General features: G+C 39.2%; 2 protein-coding genes and 1 pseudogene across 4 annotated transcripts in view; 1 reads left to right on the top strand and 2 right to left on the bottom strand.

Moving 5' to 3' along the window:
- Positions 1–21,266, top strand: part of LOC145213531 (uncharacterized) — a 133,994-nt gene that overhangs the window by 86,846 nt on the left and 25,882 nt on the right. The window lies entirely within an intron of this gene.
- LOC145213619 (intelectin-1-like) overlaps positions 1–21,266 on the bottom strand; it is a 239,640-nt gene that overhangs the window by 197,411 nt on the left and 20,963 nt on the right. The window lies entirely within an intron of this gene.
- On the bottom strand, positions 3,210–6,170 carry LOC145238067 (sodium channel and clathrin linker 1-like; annotated as a pseudogene). The gene is made up of 7 exons (XR_013862075.1): positions 6,066–6,170; positions 5,663–5,860; positions 5,367–5,546; positions 4,990–5,171; positions 4,423–4,510; positions 3,917–3,979; positions 3,210–3,387 (listed from the first exon to the last, which is right to left on the bottom strand). The product of XR_013862075.1 is annotated as a sodium channel and clathrin linker 1-like (transcript).

Here is a 21,266-nt window from a genome sequence, read left to right as displayed (position 1 = left end):
TGCAGAAACATTGATGAGACCTTACCTGTCGAAAACAGTGTGGTCTGTTTACTGCTCACCTTAACATTTCGGATAGAAACTGCACCAGGTTTTCTTGCTTCCATTGTCTGGCATTGAGGGTACAGACACCAAATATTTGATGTAACCAAAAAGATAGTATTTGTATTGCTTTTTTTGCACTTATAATAATAATAATGTGGGAATTTTTGTGTAATTTACACTTTCCTGCATCTATTGCTATCATTGGCAAAATTGTATTCCACCAACAGGCACTTACATCTCGAACCAGTAGGTCAAACCACCATAAATTAGGAATGACAAACAAGCACAGTAAAAGTTAAGGACAAAAAACAACGAACACCTTATAGTGTTTGAAAAATGGTCCAGGTAAGAAAACAAAAGGTACAGCTGCATGAAAACTGTTGGGCATGTTACAATATTTTCCAGGCTGATTTTGGACCTTCAGAAAAAGAAACAAAAAATATTTGTTAACCCTTTTTTCAATCACCATTCACCACACAAGCCACTTTAATTGCTTGCTTTCTTTTTGAAAAAGTTTTTTGAAAAACTTCTTTCCAAATAATTAAGACAAAACTTTGACCAATCAATTTTTAAAAAACAAATGATAATGGTAAGTTGTTTTACAAACTCATCACTCAAAAAACTATTCTTAATGTGAATAAAATCAACTTAATGTGGGCAAAATATTTTTCATACACTCTGCATAAATAACTTATATTTAGAAATGTGCATGGCTGACCACATCTATATACCTTTTTGAAGGAAATTTTAACGCACCTGCTTTTTAAATTTAAACAAATTAGATCAATGTGTTTGTCACATACTAAGCTTTGTGTCAAATACAACACTTTTTATTGCCTTGTCCACGTGTATCCACCAATATATAATATATATATATATATAGCATAAAAAACAGCCATATCCATTTGGACACATGTTTTAAACCACTTTCAGAAAACCTAGCATCTGGGTTGATTGTTTTAAAAATGTCTTTGGGTAAGAAATTATCACCTTCCTTCATGTTGCTAACCCAAGTTTCAAATTTTGTTCAAATTCATTCTCTAGTAATATCACAAGTTCTTCGGGATTCTCGAAGTCATTGGTTGCACTGATACCAGCAATTTCTGTTTTTTTATATATTTGTACAAAGCTTCAAGTCCGGTGTTCCCAAAAATAATAACCCTAGCATTACTAGGCGAAGCCGAAATACGTAAAATGTTTTACAACATGAAAAATACGTAGCCTGCTAGCCATAACAGTGCACATTTCTCAAGAAACAACCAGAAGCACTCATCCATGACCGTAACAATGGGTTTGTTATCCATGGTAAGTAATCTATGGAAAAACCATTTGACAACTTTTTAATGTTTTGCGTCCAAACAGTCTAAACGTAAAATATAGAAATAAATGGGCCTTGCTTACTATAAAATATATGATATTTTAAGTTTAACATAAAAATGCGTATTCTTAAAACACACAAAAAAGAAATATAATAACACATGAGAAATTTTTTTTTGCATTGAGGTGAAATTTTGTGCAATTTACGGTAGCCACGGATTCCTAAGCTCATAACGCGAAGAGAATATTGTCCGACCTCTTATTCCAAGCATCTTTTGTATGCTGGTAAGAAGTGCCTTAAAGCTGGAGTGATTAATGAAAGTTATATTGCCAGTAGGTACGCAGGCATTGTGCTAGGAAATAAAAGTATGTCTATTTCATAATTATTAGCTGTCTTGGAACTTTCGTAAGTGAACCCATGGTATGTTTGTAAATTCTCAGTGGCAGCCCTGGTCGCCATTGGTAACAAACAACGCCAAACTGTACCGCTAGTAGCGCTATGTACCAACTCAGTATTGTCTGTGTAGTATCTATTCCAGGAGCCTGGGTTATTTTGATTTGGTTGTCTTAAAAAGTTGATTTTGAGGGGTTTTCACTGAAAACTTGATGAAAATCATTTAGAACAGGGGTGGGCAACCTGCGGCTCGCGGGCCGCATGCAGCCCTTCTTTAAAGGTTGTGCGGCCCGCAGAGACTTGGATTTCAGAAGTACTGGCAAACGAGTTTATTTATTTCATATTTTTGAGCAGATTAATGCACCTGATGCTAGTTTTCTGCAACCTGGCAAAATGTGGCTAGAATCAAATAGGAATTATACTTGTGGTTAAGCATATGTGGTAAGAAACAGAGCAAAATCACTTTGTGTTATGCACAGGTGTGGCCCGCGATCCAATTTTGACATTGGCAATTGGCCCCACAGCAACAAATGTTCCCCACCTCGGATTTGGAAAATGAAATTTTAAAGTTTCAAGTCAGCTATCAGCAGGGACAATGTCTTCCAAAACTAATTCTGCGACTCTTATTTCAACAGATTTCTTGTATTGCTCTGCCAATTTAAACTTTTAAAGCAAATTTAACTTTGACATGTAAGCTTGTACAAGAATAATACTTTTAAAATCTCAACAAATTCTTACTCTGTGTGGTTTTCCCAATAAGCTTGCGACTGTAGCATTTAACAATGAAAAATGCAGTGATGCTATTGTACAGAGAAAACAATATGACCGACGAAGTAACTCGTGTAAAGCAAAAGCTGTTCTGTGGTGCGCTGCAAAAAAGTGCGAAGCAAGTTTAACTTAAAGTGACTTATTTTTATGACCAACAGTAACCTTAAAGGATTTCTGGCATCACAACAACTATATACTTCATTATACTTACACGTCATGACTTATTGTTGGTCTTATAATTAGGAAAATGTTCACAAAGTCAAGCAAACTTCGTGAAACGGATTTTGAGATCCGATGCGAACAGGATAAATCCGCTCGTTTCTAGCACATTCTGTTAATTATTATTACATTGTTGGCTTTAAAAGAATTTGGTACCAGCACAAAGTTCTGTTCGGATTTCTCAACTTTGTCTAAGTTAGTTTATAACAATAGAAACGGCCTTAAATTAGATATTAGAACAAATTTTTACAAACATTTATGCAAACACTTGAATGTGGAGTCGTTTATGGAATTATATTACAACATAATTTTCCCGTGCATCACCGATAACGCTGTAACACGTTCGCCTGTATTTTCCACGATAACCTTGCTTCCAAATGCACCATAAATGTTTGCGCACTGAATACCATAACGCTGCAATAGAAAAATTACACTGCTTTCCAATGAACCACAGCCTCAATAAAACACGCTAGTATAAATCTTGCAAAGTAAACGGGTTTTGCAAAGCCTGAATATCGCTCAGGTTTTGTGTCGCATTCAACAGTTTGTATTCCGTGGTGTGAAGCTTGGCTCGCAGTTGGCGGCTTGTCTCATCCATTTTCCAGAGGAATTTTTAGGTCATTGCTCGACTGTGCTCGTGTCGTGGCCTGAAATAATACAAAGTCAGTGAGAATGCAAGCATTCGGATCATTACATGGTGATTGACAGAAATTAAACAAACACAAAAAAGCTGTTTGCACAACGTTTACACTGTACACTGTATTTTTACACTGTACACTGTACGTTTACACTGTATTTTTGATTTTTGTTGTTGAATTTAATGAGCACAGCCGCTATAACCATTCGTCTGCTGTAAGTTTAACCTCAAACAAAAGCTGCTGTTTTGAAAAAAAATCTGTAGATTACTATTATCTATGGGAGAGGAGAAAAAATAGGGACTAAACGAATGTGTGTCCTTTGCAGGGAAGGTAACGCATTACTAGTAGGGTTAAGAAACACAATCATACCAGAATACTGACTGATAAACTGATAATACCTTCATGAAATCAATAAAACACAGCACACCAAACGATTTTATTTTACTGATGTAGACAAATTCGGCAAAACTGTGGAATTATCTGCAAACCGTCCAAAGCTACTGATGTTAAATTACAAGTCAATGACATCTACGCTTACGTGGCTCTCCTGGACCGGTGGTATATTTTCAACCATGATCTCAGGAGCCTTCAGTTCCTGACACTGCGAGAAAAATATCCACAGACTTAAATAAAGATGGGCGTTTTTAAACACTGAATTTATTTAAAACCATAAACTCTACACTCTAGAGAGTTTCTCCCATGTTCAAGAACTATAATTGTAGATTCTGCACAAAACCCTTTTTGAGAAACACATAAACATTATCATTATATTGGTAAATGGAAAAGCTATAGTTAATAAACCCTTTAATAAGCAACCAAATCGTATTTAAAACAGATTGGGAGCACACTGCCTTAGGAGGGGAAAGTGCTTTTAAATTATTTGACAGTGTTTAGTCCAATCCTAATTGGAAGTTTGTTCAAACCACGCGATTGAAACTTTTACTAGACTCCTTATATTTAATTTTTTGTAACGTTTTACTTTTACTCGTGAAGAACATTGCAATTTTTCGTTTAATTAGTGCAAAATTAATGAGATTTATCAACCTGTAATTTGTTGGTGAGGTCGTGACATTTGCGTCTATTCTGTGCGAGTTGAGACTGGAGATCTTTAATCTTCGTTTCTTCCTTCCACCTGAAATGCACACAGACAATCGTCGATTCGATATGTTTGAAAGCAGATCAACACCTGTGCTCGTCCAAACATTGCGCGACATGATCTTTCCCTTACTGCTGATGTTAAACCGAGCAATTCGTTTGAGGCGCTTTCAACTAATGCGCTTCATATTCTGCCCCAAAGAGCCATGACTAAGTGATACATTACGTAATTACGTTATACATTGAGCAAAAAGACTTGGTATTGCACAATCATCATATATTGCGCTATAATGACCTTATATTGGACGACAATTATCTCATCTTGCGCAATAATGACTTGATATTGCAAAACATTTATATTATATTGCGCACCAATCCTTTAATATTGAGCCATAATCGATCGAAATTTCGCAACAATTACCAGCTATAACGCAAATAGAAATCCGCAATACCCGGCTTTGCGCATCTTTAATGTTAAGCAATAGTAGCTGGTTATTGCGCAATGCTGAAACAAACCTGGCATTGATCCTTTGCTGGTCAGCTAACATTTTGTGAAGTTGACGGACACTGTTTCGGCTTGTATCATCCACGCTCTTCAACCGACATTGCAGTTGCTTCTTTTCTCGTTCCAAGGTGTCTTTACTCGTTGTAAACTCCTTAGAGTTCAGTCGAGCTGACCTTGCCTCAGCTTCCAGTTTCTGACGACAACTGTTCGTTTTTAATTTATATTATTGTTTAGATCAATCAGTTTCGAGCCGCTTACAGCTCTGGTTCCACCACCAACATGGTCTGATGCATTAAACACAGCGCGTATATACAGTACAAGTAGCTTTTACAAAAGGCCACACCTCTTTCCCACCAACCACATCCTGTTAATTATCGGCCACGCCCACCTGTATATGATATTTCCTTTGATTGACGTTTTCGAGAAGATGAAGTCGTTCGTATTGCGATTCCTCCATCTCACGTTGAATCCGGTTTACTCTCTGCTCCAGAGATTGGTTGGATGAGAGGAGTCTCATCTTCTCGTCTTCACTCTCCATCCTGTAGCGCTTCAGTCGATCTTTCAGTGACTTGGGAAGAAATTGTGCAGAGTCATTGGTTTCAAGAAAACTTGAGTCATTTTTTTTATTACAGTACGTTTTACTCAAGGTTAAGCCAAAACTCAACCCGAAAACAACTGGTCTACCCGTATTGTTATCAAGGTGTTGTCTCTTGCTCTCTCAGTGTTGATTGTTCTCCGTTGAAACTCTTCCAACTTCTGCTGATTCTGATCCTCTTTTCTCTGCCGGATCACAGATTCACGCTCACGCTCCTCCGCGTTCCTCTTTGCTCTCTTCGCTCGATCAGCGACTGATCTCAAGTCGGCTGCATCCAGTTCCAAGGTCTGCAAGAAAATAATAAAAACAATCATATAAGAATCAGGGTTTTCTTATCCATCCAATATGGATTTGTAGCCTGAAGGGCTATGTCCCCCGCCAAGCAATTAGAGGTGGACATTTTTCGCTTTCATTCTGTTTGAAAAGCATAAATCCAGCTGAGCGAGTCATATGGAATTCACCACATGTTTATTTAATTAAATCCAATCGCACCTCGATTTCTTCGACCGGTCGCTGAATCTTCACTTCGGCTTGCGAGTTCACTTTGTCCACTTTGCTCCGGATCCGTTCCGCCACCTCATCCACCAGCGTTTCCATGGGAACCGACGCCTTCTCCACGGCCTCCTGGCGCTGCTTTTTCGGATGAGCGAGTCGCGAGCGAGCAAGGCGTCGTCGAGAGGCTGAACACTTTTTTCGATCTTTTGTAACACAGTCATTGGATTTAAAATAATTCCATTTGCGTAAAATTTATCTAAAGTTTGAACTCTACAAATGCCCAATTTTTGTAAACACAGATAGTCACAAAAATAAATTGAGGATAAACACATTTTTTGTAAGAATCTACAAGGAAAATCTAGGAAAATCTAAATTAAAATTAAAGAAATCTGGCCTAAAGTTTCCACAAATACCAGCATATTTTTGGAAGTTTTGCTGACACAGTATTAGTTGTGTCATACTAAAGAGCTTTGTTGTTGTTTTTTGCTCCAGAGTCAACGGACGTTTCCTTATCTTACCCGTGTGCCTTGCAAAGATAAATTGGAAAATTACATATTTCCGAATATAGACACTGATAATATTAACGTGTGGACATCGTCACTTTTTTCGGGGGGTGGGGGGAGATTATCTTATCTTCCGAGACCCGTAGCCTACTCACATTCCAAACAGGTTTATTTCATAACAAAGAGCCGACTGAAAAACACATGAGGAATTTTTCATATTTTATGCAAAAATTTTTTTTTTTCTTTTTTTTTTTTCACGGGGTTCGAACCCAGGACTCTCCCGGGGACGAATCCCGATCAGGGTTTTTTATGTCTGTATATGGGTCAGGCGCGCCAGACCGTTCGGCCAAGCTCCTGCCCTATTTTTTTTTTTTTTATGCAAAATGCGTGACACCAAAGCGTCGAAGGTGTTATTGCTCCACAAGTGATTAAAAATAAATTTATATCGATTCGCAAGTGGGCGCACCGAAGTCAGCAGCAATAGGTTGGGTGGGCAGGAACTTGGCCGAACGGTCTGGCGCGCCTGACCCATATACAGACATAAAAAAAACCTGATCGGGATTCATCCCCGGGAGAGTCCTGGGTTCGAACCCCGTGAAAAAAAAAAGTAGTCTCTGGGTTGCCGAAGATGCTGTTGTGACCTTTAGTAACCCAGGAGTATGATTGGTGGCTAGATGTTATAGCACCATCAGGTGACAAAAATGTGAACAACTTATTTGCCATTGGGTGCAAGAAAGATGCCAAAGGCGGGACCTGCATTACACCAAAAACTCAAATGCAACGAGTGCTTGCGCACGTCACAATACTACACAAGGGTTTATAGTTGACTTTTTCAGTGGGTTAAATCCATGATAGAGTGTAAACTGTCACTTGACTTTATGTATTCTTGATGTTTGTGAGTCGTGAGTGAGTGAGTGAGTGAGTGTTATAAAAAACGCTGTTTAATTGGAGACAGCTACTGACTACAAATCTCATTTATTTATCACATTTTAACTAATGGAATAAAATGTGTTTGGTCAGTAAGAATGAGAGGTAGCTGTTAAGCATATTACGATTTTGTCTCCTCTTCTGTGTGAAAACAAATAACAAATTTGTTTTGTTGGTTGGAAGGGGTTTCCCCAGGGTTTTTTATGTCCAAATTTTCTGGCGCAAGTCAGTCTTTTGCAGCAATTTTGAACTTAATTTTGTCTCGTATGCCTCTTCACCGCTTTCGAACATCAAAAGGTTTCTACGTTTTTTCAACAAAATGATTTTGTGATGCAAAAGCAAAGTCTTGATGAGTTACCGTTTTACTGTATTTTGTCAACATTCCTGCGTGGCAGTGTGATATTGTGAAAGCAAAAATATTTCACAACAAACATAAATGTGTACGCCTTAGATTTTCTTTCAAAAAGTGTGAAGATGTTAAGTGGAATGGTCGTAGTATGTTTGACAAATTATATATTCTTTGTTTGGAACAATTGCAACGATCCATTTATACACTAAACAGTATTTTTGTGTATTTAGATTTGCCTGTGGCCAACATTTTGCTTATCCCATTTTATCCAGATCTTTTTGTAACCATTGTTTTCATGTATCTTTTTAACACTGCACTATGCTGCTTGACTGTTATGTTTTGGGCATTGAGGTTGTTTGTTTTAGTCTCTCTGGATTGAGTTCTTGGCAGGTGAGAATGTTGCTGAAAGTTTTAGTTTGTAGCTGATGTGCAGAAGAGTCTGTAGTTGAACAGAACGGTAAAAAGCTGAATTTGACTACATGTGAATTTTATATCTCCAGGTTAAAAATGTAAACAGTGTATATTCAAACAACAGCTATTCTCTGCCTATGATTTTTTGTCAATTGTCGACACGTAGAAAGGATTTAAAGCAGCCAGTACATATAGTTTGTGGGATATGCCACACTTTATTGTCTACAAATTAAACGAGTTTCTTGCCTATTTTAAATTAGGGAGTCGAACCGGAACTGAACCCGAATCGGCAAACAAATTTAAGAGAAAGATGCCCTTGTTTTTATATTATCTGTTTCCTTTTTTAGCAGCAACTGTGGGAAATTCTTACCCGGTTGTCATATAAAATTTGTCCCAGGATGAAAACCACTGCAAAAATATTGCAAAAAAAGTGTACAGATAATTGATTGCCATGGTTTTAACAGGGCAACAACTTTTCCCTAATAATTTATTTTTGATGTTAATCATATTTTTCTAAAGCAAAAACTTGAATAATTTCTAAATTGTTAGAAACATAATATCTAAATTTTCGTGCTTCAGTTTATTGCAGTTTATGACATTTTGTACAGAGAAATTATGGATGCTTTGTTGTCACTTAGAATTCAAAAGCACAGAACAGAAAAACAAGACACTATTAGTTATTGCCCGACTTCAATTGAAACTCATACAAATTTTTGTGAAGTTTGGTACAACAAAAGGCGGACTATAATTTGAGCACTGTATATTCTTGTAAACCTGAAAATGTGTATTATCAATTTTATTCATCTTGTTTGTATTTAACATAAATTGACACAAATTTATTCTGTTTTGGAATGAGTGCAAGGTTTATGGATGAAGTTATTTTTGTCATGATTTATTCAATATGGAGTTGTTTTTGACTTGTTGTAGTGCATCATTGCTTAACAGCATTTTATTGCACCGGTAGAACGATTGTAATGTCAATATTTGTTGCCACAAAGCAAGTATGCTTTGGCATTCTAAAGCAAACAATAAACCACTCTGGTGCTTTTCTGACTGTAACAAGTTTTGTGACTGGATAATGTACTGTTCAGGCAATGTTTCTTAGCAACTGAAGTCATATCTTTGGAAAATGTTCCCCTTTTGCTTTACTTAAGTCATTTGACCTTTTTGTCCTATGGTAGCAATATGCCAGCAAAATGGATAAAAATTGCCCCTGTTGCCCTGTATTATGCTACATTACCAGTTTAGTTTTTATCACCATACTTCTGACTTCTTTAGCACCTTTTACACAATATAGCTCATTTCATAGTTTAATGTTATAGTCTTACGAAGTATGCAATGTTGTAAAGTTCATGTACAACACAAGTTTACTCTGTTTTTGGAATGTAAGTTACATTTTGTTGCACCAGCAGAACTAAAACCAACATTTGTCACAGCAAATCAAATATGCTATAGCTTTTAAACAAACAATAATCTCTGATGCTACAGTTTCAACTAATCTTTTTCTAACAAAGTTTGTTACCAGGTGTAACTGTCAGGGCAAATTAGGGTTAATTAGTTTGAGACATTGAATATTTTTTTTATTTTGTGAGTGTACAAGTATTACATTGCTCATTCAAATTGTTTGGGGACCCAGTTGTTTCTACACTAATGTTGTTATGCTTGGTTAACATAGAGATGGGTGAAGTGTATGGAAAGATGCAGTATTTATAATTTACAAAAACTATTTTTGTGACAAATTGACTTGGTAGGTGTTTCTGCCAGATAGTTCGGCTAGTTTTTTGTACAACTTTTATTCAAAGTAAACTTACACATTATGGTCAAAAACAGTATTAAAATTTAATTAAAATTTAAAGAGTAATTAAAGAACAGAAGTAAAGTTGAAACTATTATGCTTGCAGAAGTATAGGTTGTAAGGCTATTGTAACCATTTTGAGCCTGACTGAAACTACATGTCAAGCAGTTTCCAACCAAACCAACATTTTCCGCTTTCATCAAGCTTTATTCGGAGTTGTTTGCTTTCCCTTTTCAACAATGTCTGAAGAAGTAACGAGGCAGCCTGCATCAAGTATGGAAAAGCCTAAGCTACATTAGTGCAAAGGTGACTCTCACTTATGTTAATTGTAAAATGAATTAAACTGCAACCACTGCTGTCAAATTGCTTTAAGTAAATCAAAATAAACAAATAATTTACCCAAACTAGTAAATTGTGAAAAACAAACTAACTTTAATTATCCTATTCTAGATATACTTAAGTCTTATCTTGTGTATACACAGTGTCACTTGTTTTCAATGAATAGCACATAACAATGTATTTTTGTTGTAAAAGGGAAAATACAATTCAACAGATGAATGGCTAGTGAAAATCACTGGGTTTTTATTTAGGTTAGTGGGGTATTTTAGATGTAATACAAAATCACTGCAGTATTGTCATTTTTAGGACAATCAAACTTCTAGTGAAATTCCACCGAAAACTACCCAACCATTGTATACTACTAGCCCACCATCTTATATGAGCTGGTGAAGGTAAGGAAATTTGCTGAATAAGTAGCATTGCTCAAACTGATAAAAATTTCAAGATAAAGAGTAAAGTTTAGTTTAAAATACAATAAAGAAAAGCACCAAGAAAAAACTTGCATTAAACAAAATACAGAAGAGCACAGTCATAAAAAAAAAAAAAAAAAAAAAATCAAGCTGGAGCATTAGATGGATAATTTTGCTTATTATGGGTCCCCTTCGCCGCGATAAATGGTCTTTAAATTCTCGTTGTCAGCTTCGCCGTCTCATAACCCCGGGGCACTAAAGGTCAACTTGTAGGCATTACAACACCGTTACGAATTTTTCGTCATAACGTATCTTCTTTATTTTTGACAAATCAATTCAAGAATCAGTACTTAAGTCATGTATAAATTAGGCCGAACGGTATTGTTGACTGCATGCTATTAAAAACAGTGTCAAAAGGTCATTAAACGTTCTTTTTTGCGAAACAAAGTTAAGTGAAAAACAAGTTGTTATGTATACCTTTGTAGCAAACAACTTTTTTATATAGTGTCTGATACAACAGTTAAGGCTTTCTAGGAAAATTTGTGTTTAAAAACTGAACTTGAACCACAATATCAAGGTCAAAGCAAGAGATTAAATTGAATGTATTTTCCCCGTTCTTTTTTCACCGATTTTTTGTAATTATATGACAATAATGATGCTAAAAGAATACGGAAAAGAACTTTTAATGTTAAGTTTATGCTTTGTGAAAAATTTGTCCCTAAGAATATAAAAATAACCGCCACATAGGTTTACCGTAAATCCGCATAAACACGCGTGTGGGGACCCATTCGTTTTTGCTTGCAAAAACAATTCTGTATGTAGATAAAATTGTGAATAGCAAATTAGTAAATATCGTATAGAATATATAAAATGGAAGTATATCAGAAAGCCACTTTTCTAGTTTTACTGGTTGTTCTGATGTAGTACAAAATACAGTTATGCTTGTATGGTGTTAAGAAATGTGCCAAACATAAAAATGTCAAAGTATACTCAGAAAATTACCCAGTTTGCATTTTTTCCTCTTAAAAAAATAGGTTAATATTAGGTTAAGCAACAACGGCAAACAATCAAACAGCATTTGATGTTAAACAACGACCATTTCTAATGTGATATATTTTTATTATACCCAGACCAAAGTTCTAGAAAGAAGCAAGATGTTGATATGCATGAGGCATCATTTAGTCATCCTTTAGTTGGAGTTCAAGGGAATGTGTATTAGGTCAGTTGATGCATGAAAAATGATGATTATATACAAATTGTATGTTTTGCATGTCTATTAAAATAAACACAGATTTGTCTTGTTCAGGTTACAACAATGACTCAGCGAAACCGCTTACTGCTGAGCAAACAAAGGGGTAAGCATTGTCTCTGTGTCTGGTGTTCTTAAAACGACTCTGGCGTGACACCTAGCGGACGACAGCACGGACAGATCGCAACAGACCGTTTGACAAACACGAGTGACAAGATCATCGATCGTTGTCTCTGGTCTGTTTTTGTGAATGTTTATGGCTTTTATAGCGGTTCAGGTCAAAGGTAAAAGTATGATATTCCGAGTGTGGGTACGGATATAATTATGTCGATATCATGTTTCAGTTCGTTATGGCGTAAAATCGTTCCTACGGAAAGCAAAAGGTTATTGTTTACGTGAATAGCCGCAGCGACCTTTCTCGATAAAAGTGTTGTTATGTGACAATCAGGGCCAAATTGGAACAATTAAAAGTTGTTACCACGTATAAAATAATGAAATTATCTGGCCTTAGAAGGCAAAATGTGACGTATCTTATATTTCGTCATCGTCCACTGCACTGTTGGTGACACCTAGCGGGCTTTACTCTGGAGATTGCTAGTCAACATAACGACACATAACAAAGCTATAGGATATGGTTTCGTCAACAAGCCCTTTTTTAAGTTTTTTATTTTATTTCCTCTATTTTCTAACAGGACCAACACTTTATCAAGGGTGACCACGTTTAGTGTTATATCTTGATGGAACAATTTTTCAACTAGTCTCACCATAAAGTAAAGTGAATAGGTAGGAATGAGGAACTTTGTAAAAGTGTAATCTTACAGTTCTGACTTTCCTTCCTTATGTATGTTACATCGCCATTGTACATATGATTATGTTTTCTAAGTTTCCCACCAATAGCACTAACTCATTTGTATGGCGCAATGTTGTGCAACCTGGTGACATTATTTATCACACAATCGGTGAGTATGGTGTCACTGATGTCACAACCCTAGCATTGTTTTGTTGAAGTCACGCCTTGTTAGCGTGACTGCCTCGTGTTTATTAGCAACTGGATGTTATAGCGGCAACATGTATTTATTAGCTGTTGCTGTCAGGCATAATATGATGCATTCTGAACTGTTGTCGGTCATCCAATATGTATCTTGTGCATTTCTGGACCATGGATTCCGCCGTTGTCAGCCAACGTGTTGTTTCTGTTAACTAACTGGATTTTTAACTAACGTAGAAAAGTCTCACAGTTCGTTACTGATATGGTTTGGTGATATTTATCGAATTGGATGCGGTATTTACAGAACTTTAAATTTACCGATCGCTTTGACTGTTATTGTGACTATCGCCCTTTAATAGTTCAGTAAAGTCAACTTTACTGGTAACTTTTAGTCTGTTGCTTTACCGAAGTAGTGCATATTTGCAGAAACCGCTTGCATTTGTGCTCGTCTTGCTGCTAAACCCTCGAGTGCCACTACCTGCCCTTATTGCCTTAATAAAAGAATTCGTTATTTTGGCTATTGGTGCCTTGGAGTTTCTAAGCGCAAGGACAGGCGCGTTAAAAACCGTTCTAGGAATTAAGCGAGCGCCCATCCTGTTCTGTGTGGATTCATATAGATGCACACCCTCTACCAATTATAAGACAGCGTAACATGTATGTTCATCTTAGGTGAAGTGATTCCCACCGCTGGTTTTGTCGCCGGTCTCCTCATTAACTTCTCGGGTGGACTGAAGTACATCTACGTCAAGTACGCGGAAAAGAAGCAATCCGCCGAACACGAAAAATTAACTAAAGAAGCTCACGATTCGAAAGCGTGACGTCATGGAGACACGTCACATTTTACACGACATATTGTGTACATGGTTCAGCGCACATGAAGCGGATTGCCGAGCGAGCTTCACACAATTTTTACTGCATAGAACACAAACACTGTATTGAAGCAATGCAGTGATCTTCCAATGCGCAAAAACCTTGGTCGGGTTGGGCATGAACTTTTCCTGACGTACATAGGCAATTTACTATTTACTCAGAAACACAGTGTAGTAGCAATCTGTATTTAGACAGTGCGTATCTTTTTTCACAATGCGTTTCTTGTTTTACAATGTATTGTTCTGTACAAAACTATGTCTAACAACTCTTTGAATATAGTTAATAACTATGAGGACATTTCCAATGAAAGCAGGGATTCATCCTGCTAGCTTCCGAAAGTGTATCAAGTTGTCAAATACCATTCCAACTGTTTAAAACGAAACACGCTATAACAATTGCTCTGTTAACCCTACAGAAACCGTTGTTACTAGTTCAAGCAGTCAGATTTTTATACTTTTGTGTAATGGTGGCAAAATTTATTCCTTTGTGTGTTTGTGGCATAAAATACAAACTGGAAAACAAAACAGAGCCTATTTAACAGTTTTCTAAATGCTTCTTAATTTGTGAAATATTTTTCCATTAAAATATTCTTACCCGTTTTTCCACAAGCGTTTGCACAATAAAACTTCCTAAGGAAAGGAAAGATTCTGCAAAAAAATGTCATCCAGTTAGGTATTGATAAAACAATGCCACATGTTTAGGTTTAAAAAATACCAACAAAACCAATTATGCATTAACTCCTAACAGGTTTTTTTTATTTGCACTAACTTAAAATCTGCCGTTAAAGCAACTCTGGTTAGATTTAATAATACCCAGCCTGCACATTTCCACGTAATAGTTGACACTACACTACCAGCAATACACACGCACGTACCACGAGCCAACTATCTTACTAACTGATTTCAAAACTTAAAGCTGTACTGACCTTCAACGTAGACACCCGATTCGTCAACAAGTGCTCGATTAGAAGCGCTTGTGTTATGAAATAATCCCCGTTTCTTATCGGGCGGTGTTATAATTTTAGAACATGTGTTATAACACAGCCCGATTTTATCGGCAAGGGTAGTGAAGCATTAAATTTATTTTTTATTGAAAAATATTATTTTTTCTGTGGAAATAATCGGAGGTGAAATGAGTTTTACATGAAATTGGCAGTTAAATGTGAACTGTTATGACAAAAGCAAACGCATTTTAAGCAGTCTTCTTCTTCTTTCTGTTGGACGTTGTTATTGCCGTTCAAATGTCCGGGCAGTTGTCTGACAGCCAGCGGACAGTCTCGTCATCCAAGGCCGCCAGGCCGCTCTTTCCACTTGGTGGACTGTATATCGGACACCGTGATATTATGTGGTCGGCTGTCTGTTCCTCCATGCCACACTCGCATACCGCAGAAGTAGCCAGGCCCCACTTGTACATGGATGACCTAAAGCGCCCAACCCCTGTTCTCAGCCTATTCAGACGGGTCCAGGCCCGCCGAGGCAGACCGAACCCTGGTGGCTTGTTCGATGGATCGGGGCAGTAGAAGTGAAGTGGGGGGCTGCTGTTTTCCCATCTCTTTTTCCACTTGGTGGACATCCAGTCGGTTCCGTCTGAGGTGCTATTGTCGCCGAGTAGCTCAAGAGCTGCCGGTACGAAAGGCCACCTTGATGTTAATCTTTTTTTTCTGTGCGCCGGCTCTGTGATCTTGTGATAGAGAAGATGTTGTTCCGTCAGAGCGCGGCGTCCTAGACGTAATGTGGCTTCTTTGCGACGGAGGTCAGCCGGCTGGATGTCTGCCAGGATGGGTAGGTAGTCCACTGGTGTGGGGCGCAGGCAGCCAGTGACGATGCGCATTGCGTCGTTAAGGCACTTATCAATAAGATGGGTGTGGGCGCTTCTGCCCCACACAGGAGCGCAGTATTCGGCCGGGGCGTAAACAAGGGCTAGGGAAGACACACGGAGAATGTCCGCGCTGGCTCCCCAACCAGTGCCTGCCAGTCTTCTGATAAGAGCAACGCGTGATGTGATTTTTTTGCGGCTCGTTTCAAGATGTTTGCGGTAGGTAAGTGACCTATCCAGCTGCACACCGAGATAAGTTGGTGCGGCGTTAAAGTCCAGACTTTTCCCATTGGTCTGGACGGACAACTTGCGTTTGGCCTCCTTGTTGTTAAGGTGAAAGGCCGCTGAAACCGTTTTAGTCTCGCTTAGCTTTAGCCGCCACATCCGAAGGTAGCCTGACAGGACTGACATGTCCTGGCTGAGAGTCTTTTCCACGTGTTCCCAATCGTTATCGGAATGCATGATAGCCAGGTCATCGGCATAGGCATACTTCTTAGAGACTGTAGTGGGTATGTCGCTAGTGTATATGTTGAACAGTAGCGGAGCCAAAACAGATCCCTGGGGCACGCCATTCTTGAGGCGGCGTAATCGGCTTTGCTGACCGTTGCTGGTCTTGAGTGCGAAGCTGCGATTGTGGACCAGCTCCATGATCATATCGACCATGTGCTTGTCTGGCAACAGGCGGAGCAGTTTGCAATTAAGGCCGCGGTGCCAGACTGTGTCGTAGGCAGCTGTAAGGTCTAGAAAAACAGCACCAGCCTTCTTTTTAGCTTCGAAGCTTTCCTCCAGATCTTGTGTGAGTAGAGTGACTTGATCAACAGTGGATCTTCCGCGTCTGAAACCAGCCTGCTCCTGGGGGAGTTGTTGGTCGATGACTGGCTCTACACGGGCATGAATCAAGCGCTCAAAGATCTTAAATGGTGTGCAAAGCAGAGATATCGGACGGTAGCTCTTTGCTTCATCCAGAGGTTTGTTTGGCTTGGGGATAGCGATTACTGTCGCTTTTCTCCCGATTTTCGGAATCTTGAGCTGACGCAGACAGGTGTTAAGAAAGCTGCACAACCAGGACTTTAGCGTGGCTCCGGCATGAAGCAAAAACTCTGGGCAAAGGTGATCTGGGCCCGATGCTTTACCAGACTTCAGATGTTGAAGGGCCACAGACAGTTCTGCAATGGTGAAATCCCCAGACAGGTTGGCGTCCGGTCCGTTGGCCTTCCGCAATGCTGACAGTTCTTTGGTCACGAGTCGTGATGATTCGCGAGTTGATGTCGAGAAGGTTCCGTTTTTGACCAATTGCGAAGCTATGGCGTTCGCGGTAATGGGACATTTTGCCGGCAGAGTCGCCGACCTGCCAGTGAGTCGATTTATAGTACTCCATGCTTTCCGGCTGGAATGTGTGAAGTCAATGGACTCCACCGCTTCTGCCCAGCGATGTCGACGTTGCTCGTTGAGATGGGATAGTAATAAAGTGGCTGATGCGTCCGTCTCGGTACCCGGGGGTGCGGTAAGAAAGGCGCTGTAAAGGCGGTCGCATTCGCTGTCCCAACACGGCGTGTAGGTCTTTCGATAGCCTCGTGGGATGCATTTTTTAGCCGCTTCTATGAGAAGTTTACAGAATTCCTGGTACGCTTGATTTAAGTTGGTGTCGTTGGGTGTTGGAAGCATGTCCGTTTCATCGTTGGTGATCAGGGAAAAGCGTTTCCAGTCAGCCTTGCGAAAATTCCATCGCTTTACAGGCTTGCTAGTGACTGATGTTACGTATTTGCCTGTAGTGATCAGTGAAGGTCGATGTTGAGAGCGAGGAAATTTCGCTATCACGCGTCGCTCGGGAAGTGGCAAGCCACTGGCGGTTGCCGCAAATGCCAGGTCCGGGTTAGTTCCGGTGTTCCAGCGGGCAGAGTGGAAACTGCAGGCATCCTTTGGATGATGCAGTAGGGTGAGACCGGCGTTGCTGGCCCAGTTGACAAGTTGTTCTCCGTCTGTGTTGCTTGATTTGTACCCCCACGTCGTGTGCTGGCAGTTAAAGTCACCGGCGTAGACACATGGGGTTGGAAACACCGGGAAGGGCGAAGGTGACAATTGCGTTGGTGGCGGCTTGTACACATTCACGATGTGATTCCCGCAGACGTTGGTGCAGAGCCATTCGATCTCCGATGATGTTGGAGATTGGCTCTCATGCGTCCAGCTCAGGTTTTCCCGTACGAACGTGGCGAGGCCGTGTGTTCTGCTGGGGATAAATCCCGCTAGCACAAAATCTGGAAGTGTTAGCTTGTCCGATGTTGTCCGATGTGTTTCCTGAAGTAGGATTATCGAGACTTTGTTGGCTTTGGCAAGCTGCTCGATGATGTTAAGCTTGCATGAGGTGAGTCCTTCCACATTTAGCTGCATGATGTTGAACTCAAGACTATTACTACAAGGGATTCCCCGTAGAGGTTTTCTCGGTTTTGACATCCTGCTTTGAGGACAGTTCCTCCTAGAGTTTGAACGGTAGTCCTTATGACAGCATCTGTTCGGCATTAGAGGTCGTCTTTGCGCAGAGGACTTAATGCCTTAACAGGAGGGGCCACGTGTAGGCTGCTGTCATCCCTCCCATTTTAAGCAGTGAAATAGCGGCAGTACCAGATTCTCCTCGATTGTAAACTGTAAAATACAAAATGGGCCAAGGTTGTTTTATCTAATAGGCATCCATGTTCTGATAACAAATGGAGTAATGAAAAATGACAGTTCAGGGTGGGGGAAGCATTTCTAGTGCTTCATGAAGCAAACTAAGGCCTAGCACACTATCAAATGAAGGACTTGAGTCATTGGATTTGAAAAGCAATGATACATGGTAAGTGGTTGTCAATTGTCATGATATGCTTGTCATTCTCAACTGTTTCTATTATTTTAGCAGATGGTAATTTGTTATTTTTTAGGCATGTTTAAAAATATGGTAGCTCATCTCTAGTGTAATCCTGGTTTTGTAAAACATTGGCTTTCATTTCTACTGGCCTAACTCAAGCATTTTAATGTAAACTCCTACTTCTGGACCTGACCTAATGTCAAACAGCCCTAAAACGCCTTGTTTAAGACCAATTGCCTGTTATTGTCTACTGTGTTTGTTGTCTTGGTCTTTCCTGGTGCTTCAATGTGCCGGGTTTAGGGCTTGTGCTTTCGGGGTTCGGGCCGGATCCGGCTTCAACTTCAGGCCCGTTTACAACTCTGATCTGTTACACCTCGCTGCGTTTTCAGTTTGGTTCAGACACCGTGAAAACGTGGCACTGTTTTTTATTCTTAGAAAGCGAAAATTTTAACCATAAGCTTTTCACATGTCGCAGTAAAAAATACTTAATGAGCGTTTCATTAGACTTTGCATCAGTTGACACATAAATGTTTTAAATACCGGTTTATTTTTAATAAGAAATAAAAAAGATCGAAACGAAAAAAACAATTTCTACCGGGATTACGCATTCGAAACGCCGCGCGCGAGCCCGCGCCGCGCACGAGACGCGCCGCTCATCCGATACGCAATCGAGCGCGACGCGCGTTCGCTCATCCAGCGATTTACCACAGCTGGTAGACGACGCGTTTTTCGCTCATTCATAGAAACTCCACAGCAACAAAAACTGGTATAATAAGTTTTATCGGGGCGCTGTGCTGGTCACAAAGGGACCTGCGCAAGTCTTTAAAAACGACACTTCCTTTGGAATTCCACGTAAAACAAACAATGTCTGTATAAACCTAACGAGCGCGAGCGCTCGCTCATCCGGTGAAACACGACAGCTGACACTAGAAACGCAGAGTAAAAAGTCTATGACGCAACTATTGGCGGTTTACTAGCTCGGTTGTTTTGAAAGTCATGACCCATTTTCTTGCAACAAACAAACAAACAAATACATATATTTGACTACGTCAAAAACTTGCGCAAGTCTTACACCAACTTCCTTTGAAATTCCACGTAATAAACAGGTCTTGCGCAAGTCTTACACATACTTCCTTTGAAATTCCACGTAATACCTGCAGAACAACTTCACCTGAAACTTTCACCAAGGTAAGACTTCCGTAGGAAGTAAGACGTCTTCAAGGTCAAGGTCAAGGTCAAGGTCAAGGTCAAGGTAACCGGATGTCTTGCACGGAACCTGGGAATCTACTGAACATCTTCCTACTACTATCATGTTTATAAAAAATAAAGCGGTATTAAAAACAGTTATATATCAACTGATGCAAAGCCGAATGAAATGCTCATTAAGTATTCATTACTGCGACATGTGAGGTAAATTTCCAAACATAATCACTATTAAGAACACACGAAAAACATGGTCAAAATTTTCGCTTTGTAAGAATAAAAATATGTGCGAAAGATGTCTAAGCGCAGCTGACAACGGTAGGGAGTTGTAACAGATGAACTTTTGAATAGTTTCATACAATTTGGGTAAGTTGGTCATTTTGTGTTAACCCTGTTACAAATTGGAAACTTGTCTCTTGAAACTAAATATCATACGGAATATTTTTACAGAACACCAAAACAAAACTATTTCGTTTCGCCTTTGATAGTTTGTTACTCAAGGAAACTATATAACGTATGCTTTGGACCTTGTTAATCATGAGACAGGTTGGGCAGGTAAACTAAGCCTCAGCAATGGTGTTATTTTGACTTCCAGTGATGCATGTAAGCGCAGTCTGCGTCATCCAAACGCTCGTCTTAATTTAGCAGCCTTTGCCTAGAGCGTGACGTCACTCCTGGATTGCTTTTTTTTCGCTTAAACCAGAGGTCACCAAACTTTTTTCACTGCGGGTCGGATAAAAATAATGATTCTCACGGGCCGCATAGTTTACATGCCCTAGCGCCGTCTTTCCAAACTTAGCCATCAAGGTGATTTTTATAGGGGCGCCAAGAGAAAGTCTTTCTACAATCCCATTTAAAATCTGGTAATGCAACTGTATAACTGTATAGTTAGTCTTATCTTACCAGCAATGCTTGTAGATTATGTCACAAATAACAAAACAAGGTAACTATTTGCGCTCAATTAACGCTTTTAATTTTGTTTGTGACGTAACAAACTGGCTTTGGATCAAATCTGTGCGTTGTAATCCTATGAAACTAGGTCATTTTATTTCTACATATTGCGACATGAACACTTTTGTAAGGAGTGGATTCATTTTCAAATATTACAAAGATATCCAAACGATTTAGCTAATTAAAAAATGTGGTCGCAGGCCGGATGAAGTGACTTCGCAGACCGGATCCGACCAGAAAAGCTGTTCGGTGCGCTAAGATAATTTTGGCATTTTTAACTTTTAAAGTGCATTGTATTGCGAACGACATGAAACAATTACTCAGTGATGGTGTTTTACCGTTTAATTGCACATCATTGGTTTGTTAAATGGTTCACTCCTAAAAACAAATATACCAATTTATGACAAGTATTTAAATAGAAAACTGCAAATACATCCTTTTACAGAGTCCTTAGTGTTTCTTTGAAGGCAATGAGAAGTAATGGGATTAAAACTGAACATACTTTTATGTACCATGTAATTAATCATTCAGCATCATGCTTATTAA

This window comes from Phallusia mammillata, chromosome 1, assembly GCF_965637545.1.
Source record: "Phallusia mammillata chromosome 1, kaPhaMamm4.hap1.1, whole genome shotgun sequence".
NCBI classification, from domain to species: Eukaryota; Metazoa; Chordata; class Ascidiacea; order Phlebobranchia; family Ascidiidae; genus Phallusia; species Phallusia mammillata.
Note: the sequence above shows the minus strand (reverse complement) of the source record. Positions and strands in the feature narration are given on the sequence as shown.